Below are 6,259 nucleotides of genomic sequence, written 5' to 3'. Positions count from 1 at the left end.
AGATACTCTCAGTATGACTCACTGGACTGCAGCTCATCCTCTGATAAGAAACACATTACCCTTGCAATGCCTCCAGTCACACCCGACTCTGAAACTGAATCCCAAGCCTGCTTTTGAATTCACATTGGTATGATTGTCACTATTCTGCCTTAGCTTGCCTGAGATTTTCACTTATCATGATGTCAAAGCAGCACCTGTGTGTCTCCAGTGGACTCTAAAGGACTACTCTAACCCATTATCCTAGTGAAAATAATTCCAGGGAAGGCATTTCCAAAGCTGGGTTCATACAGAGCCACCCCATGGGTGAAATGGCAAGCTGAGTCATGCTAAGAAAATTAATCTTGAAAGTCATTCTTTTACATTAGGTTTTATAAACAAGTGTTTGTCATGAAGCTGCCAGTCCCACTAATGGGATGCCCTGACAGCAGCTTGGTGTTCTCACTCCCAGATATCCTCCTAAGGAGTTACCTGCAGCCTCATCATCTGTTATCCCAGTCTCTCAAGGATAGGCACAACTCAAAACTATTTCTGTGCCTCATTCAAAAGCTTCACTGAACAAGAATTCAGGATGGTTTGGTGATTTGTTCCTTAAGCAATCCTGTAGAAGTAATGTGTACTTTAATGTACAGTGAGGAATATTTTAGATCTTCTCTTCCTCCTGACTTCAGATGACCAGAGCTTTGGCTGTTGGTCATTTTCAGGTGGCTTTGGATGTTGGTCATTTTATGCTTGGGAAGACAGTGAATTAAGCTGAACTGGGAGAGCAAAGATGCTTGTCTGAAAGATGCCTGCCTTTTTCACTGTACTTTCTGTAGTCACTGTGGTGCATGGAACAGTGCACTCTGTCCTGTAGTGGCAGAAGCCAGCGCAGTTCAGTGTGCTGTGGTGCCTGAGCTGTGGGTGGCAGCCACTGATCTGTGCCCAAAGGCCTTGGCAGACAGTGGTTTGAAGACTGGGTACTGGTACCTGCATGTTTGCCTCCTCTGGTCGTGATAAAGGAACATATCTTTACATCCAGAGCCTTGTACAAGTGTGTAATGAAAACTACCCCAATGTATAGAACAAGCCTGCTCTGAGGAGTAAGGCACACTGATTCTTGCCAACCAAACCATAAGAAGGTTTGAAAAAACAGTTAAAACAATATTCTGAAACCAGTGATAAATATGAAACCTGCTTGCCCTTAGGAATTTGGCTGATTTCACTACCTTGATTTAAGAATCAGCAATAAAAAAGGCCAGACCTGCAAGATGGCACAAGTCAGTGCAATTTCACTGAACTAAATGGAGCTGTAGTGCACCACTGAGTCATACAGTTCAAGGCCTTAAAAGCTTGAAGTTGATGGATATTCCCTGCTGATGGTTGATTATTATTGGTACACTTTGGTACATTGCCTCTGAAGTGCAGTACTCTATCAGTTCAGCACATTACATGAGCCTCAGGCTTGCTTCACTTTTGTTCAACTTTTTTTGGGCACCAGAATTCGCTCTTATTTTACCATGATGTAAGTTTGGAATAAAGCCACAAAGCACTGGCAGCACTCCTTCGTGTATGCCTTTGTGAAAAAAAGAAGGATGTTTGTCCCAATCTGAAAGTCCTTGCTGGTTTGATAATTTTTCAGGTTATTTTTATTTATTTCTTTTCTTTTTCTTATTGTTCACTCACTAGAGCAAAAGGACCAGCCTCACTTAGAGTACATAGGGATGTAATTGCCTTGGTCTCAGATTCCCTGCAGGCAAATGATGATAAATGTGGAGGAAAAGAAAGATAGCTTTTAGAGAATGACCTTAGGAAACAAAATCTGCAAAAATAGTTGCTGTGCCTTGTGTTTCATATGTGAACAACCAGGGGAATTAATTTAAATGCAAGTGGGAAATGCATCCATACCTTTGGGTAGAAGAAATTGTGTATTTTTTGCACAGCAGATGGTTCTCTGGGGCCAGTCTTCTGGATGTATCCATGAGTTCCTCCACTCAAATGTGCAGAAAATCTTTTATTGCCTAGTTATTGTTTATTTCTTATTACCTGTCAGGTCTCCCCTTGACTTTAGAAGCAAGTGTCTCTTGAGGCCAGTCTCCATCACACAGCAGTTGGGTTGTTTGTTTTGTTAACTATTTTCAAGACTTACGTCTTATTTTTCTTTCTGTGAAATACATTTACAGTGTTTTTGGCCTGATTGCCTTTGGCAGTGATTCTGAATGGTACGTGACCCAGCAGCATGGTTGCATCATTGGACACTTATATAAAGAATTTATGTTTTTTCATTACTTCCACAACCAACGTTGGGATCCTGGAGTAAACCTTTTGTTGCCTTTGGATGTTTCTCCCAGAATCTTTCTATGCATACAATTTCTGACATTCTCCTTGTCAAAAAGGAGAAATGAAAAATTGAAATAGCTACTGACAAAAGCCCAGAAGAACATTCAGTTTGAAATCTCACTTTTCTTTTGGAACACAGTTGTTCAGTGAAGGTTAGCTATGCACACAGGGAGCAGTGGAGGCAGAAACCCTTTCCTGTGCTCCTTTTGATTTCTTATGTCACCTGAACATTTCTAATTTCTGCAAGTGCTGCCATTTTCTGACAGCCATTTCTTGCTGAGGCTGAGGGTATTTGGCAAAAGCATATTTGAACCTTATGGAAATTTCAGTTTTTTCAGAAGGTGAAGAAGCAGAACCTGAAAGTAATGTTGGGGGATCTTGAAGGTAGGAGAGAAAGAAATAGTAGGTAGCAAAATGAAAACCTTTTCTGACCTTCTTTTATAGCTTCATTTTTAGTTACTTTCACTGATTTGTCAGGGATTAGTTTGCCATTAGTCATATATATTAGATGCTTGTCATCTTTAAATCTACATCACTTTACATGTGTCTGTAGGAAGGTAAATTCCATCTTCTAGGGAATCAATCTCAACTTCTGCTGGGCTATGAGAAATCAATAGGTGTAGTTCATAAATCATGCTAGGAAGGAGCATCTCTGAGTTAGTGACCTTAACTTCTCTTTTAAGTCAAAGAAGTGTTTTCCTTTCATGGATCCAAAACTGCTTGGATGACTCATTCCCTAAAACTATCCATTTCTCTCCAAAGCTTATGAAGAGATCCTAGCTTAGCTTAGCTCAGTTGTAAATGTATGTTGACAGATGCCGTAAGGTCTGGTGAATCCCACTCTTGATAGCTCTAAGAATGCAAAGGGGAGCTGAGGATACTTGCAGTTTGTAGGAAGTGCCAGCTCCAGATTTAGACCAAGGGAATAGCTGTTGAAATTATATACAACTGACAAATCAGTCTTAATTCACCAAATTGCTAGTAACATCACACTCAGCACTAAAAGAACATGATGTTTCCTGCTCTCTGTAGACTTTTTTAGGCATGGGAAAAAATCTGATTATCATAAAATTTTCACAAAAGACAGCATATGGCTGATGCCTTATATAGTTTTAAAGGAAATTCCCATGACCGCATTTGACCTCTTTTTTTTAAAACAGTCACCATCCATAATTTTGTGCACCTGTGTATTATCATGTATTTTGCACAGGATGAGGCTGCTGAGGTATGTTAAAATTGGCAGGATGCAACTTAATATTCCCACCAAGGCAGGAGAAAAATAAGTTGTCTGTAAAAAAGTCTTTACTTTAACAAAGTTGGTTCAGCTAGGGCATAAAACACTCATCAGAGTGCTGAATAGAATGGTAATTTCACTCAATACAGAAAGAATACCAGAGTGTGTTTTTTGAAGTACACATTCTTGATGCAATTCCCTTGCTTAATACTTTCTTCTGGGAAAAAAAACCAACATTGTTGAACATAGTTCATTTTGCTAGGAACTCATTTATTCACCTGAGTTTCATACAGTTCAGTTTTAGTTCTGCAGGAGGAATAGTTACCATATAAAGGATGGGCTTTAAGCTACTCTTTGACTACACAGCATATAATACTATACCTTGAATAACAGATTTTTTTTTTTTTTTTTACTTATTGGTTCTTTAAGTAAAAAGGGTAGATGACATGAAGAGTTTCTTGATTTTAGACTAGGGCAAGAATGTCCAGAACCTTGTGGGGTTGAGTATCTAAGAAACAATCTGACAAGATTCATACCCCCTGTTAGCATCAGGCATTGTGCACAATCCTATTGATACCTCTGGACATAGATGCCCACCTTACAGTTAAGAAGTCTTTGGCCAGTCAGAATTTTACCTTCCAAGTTGATAACTGTGCATTTTAAAAGCAGTACTGAATCCCACAAAGGCTGGATTTTAGTTTTCTTTCAGCTCTAGATTAAGTGTTACTTCATCTAGGATGTGACTCATATCTCAGAAGGAAAGTGTGCTGTTTGACCAAATTGAGCAAATTGAATGCCCAGGATACAATGTACTCAAAATACAATAGATACTTCTATAAATGCTTTGAATTTAAGTAGGAATAAATCACATAGGAATCAATTGGCCATTTATTTGTTTATTTACTTATTGACAGGGTTGTATTTTTGGTGCTGAAGAACATAGATCCAGACAAGTGATGCTGCACTTCATTGGATTTGACAGACATTTTGTTTCTAAATGTTTTACCAAGTTTGGTTTTTTTAACTAAGTTTACCAATTTACCAAGTTTTCTTGCAGCTGAGTGAACCCTGAGGACACATCTGGTCTTAGCTGCTGCAGTTTGTAGTGTCACTGTCATAAAAGAAAGCATGGGCAAGTACACATTGCCAATGTCATGCTCACATTTTGGGATCTTTAATGACATAGGATCAGGAAGGAGGATCCTAAGTAGGATGGATGACTAGAGGCAAAAGTTAGGATCTGAAGCTATTTCAAGGAAAATACAAATGTGATTCCAGGTCTTTGTCTAATAGTCTCCTCCTGGGAGAAAGAGAGGGTCTAATTTCACCTAATGTTAGACAGCTGCAGTGTAGGTGGCTGCCTTTGGGATAACCTACTTTATAAGTGGAGTGAAAGAGGGGCCTAAAGGTCATAACTGACATTCTCTGTCCTACTATCTGTCTTGGGATGAGACTGTTCAGAACTGCACTTACAAAACCTCTTTTTCCATTAACTGAGAGAGACATTGGGGGATAGTTGAGGTGTACCTATCTACACTGCAGTCCTCTACAGTTAAAGGAGGTGAATGTTACCCCTGAAACTCTTGTCCCAAGACCCTTCTCTATCTCTGCAACTGAGTAAGATAGCAAAGTTCATCTGCTATGAACAGAAAATTCCCTAAAATTTTCACAGTCCTTCTGCTGAATTTTCTCTAGCCAGCAGGTGACAGGAAAAATGCTTTCAAGAGGCCCCAGTCTAAATCAGGTACCTAACTTAAAGTGAGGCATATATTGAAATTACCTGATGAACCTATGTCTCATTCATTTAGACATTACTTACTCACCTTTAAGCAGACTGTGGAACAAAGCACTCACACCCCAAATCTATCAAACAAATCATAGGTAGAGTCATTTCAAGCAGTTGCAAGCAGTAAGTAGACTGTAGTTTTATCTACTGTTATGAAGAAACTGTTGAAACAAATTGTGCAAAACCTTTGTTGTAACCACACTGCACTATTGTCTTCCCTGAAGGTTATAATTAGGGTGCAATAATGCAAATTCATTTGAAAATGAAAAATAACACATAAGATCATTGATTCTGTGCCCTTTGGTTGCAAAGGCTAAGATAAAGATCTAAGTCTTCTTCCTCTTCTTTTCAGTAGCCTGTCTCTTTGCACCCTTAGTTTTATTTTATCCTCAAGTTTATAAGTCTCATGCATATGGTAAGGATTGTAAGGAGAGGAAAACACTCTGTCAGGTGAGTTTGTCATTCCTTCTTGTTGCCCTTGTGCTCAATTCTTTTTATTCTTAATGATCTTGTTTTCCCTGTATATAAATCAAGCTACATATATGCGCAAAATTAAGTATAGAAACATCAGCTGCTTGCTTTATTGTGTCATGAGGATATGCTACAGAGGTATCTGATGATCCTAGAATCCAGGGAAAAGTACCTGAAAAATAATTACCATTTTGTGCTAGATTTTCTTGATACTGTTTGCACCTTCTAACTTACACCTTTAAAAAGAGGGTCAATGTGTTTCGGGCTGTGTATCAGTGGGTACTTTGACCATGCCAGGGGAAGCTGACAGATAATAGGCCAAGTTCTTTAATCTCTGTGTCTCTCATCCAGATACTTGCCTTTTAAAAGTTTCTCATGTTTCATACCAACAAGACTTCCTGTCTGAAGCTACAAACATTTCACTATAGCATTTTTCATAAGAAACTTAATGG

Source organism: Lonchura striata, chromosome 3 (genome assembly GCF_046129695.1).
Source record: "Lonchura striata isolate bLonStr1 chromosome 3, bLonStr1.mat, whole genome shotgun sequence".
Lineage (NCBI taxonomy): Eukaryota > Metazoa > Chordata > Aves > Passeriformes > Estrildidae > Lonchura > Lonchura striata.
The sequence above is the reverse complement of the archived record's forward strand: the minus strand, read 5'-3'. Positions refer to the sequence as shown.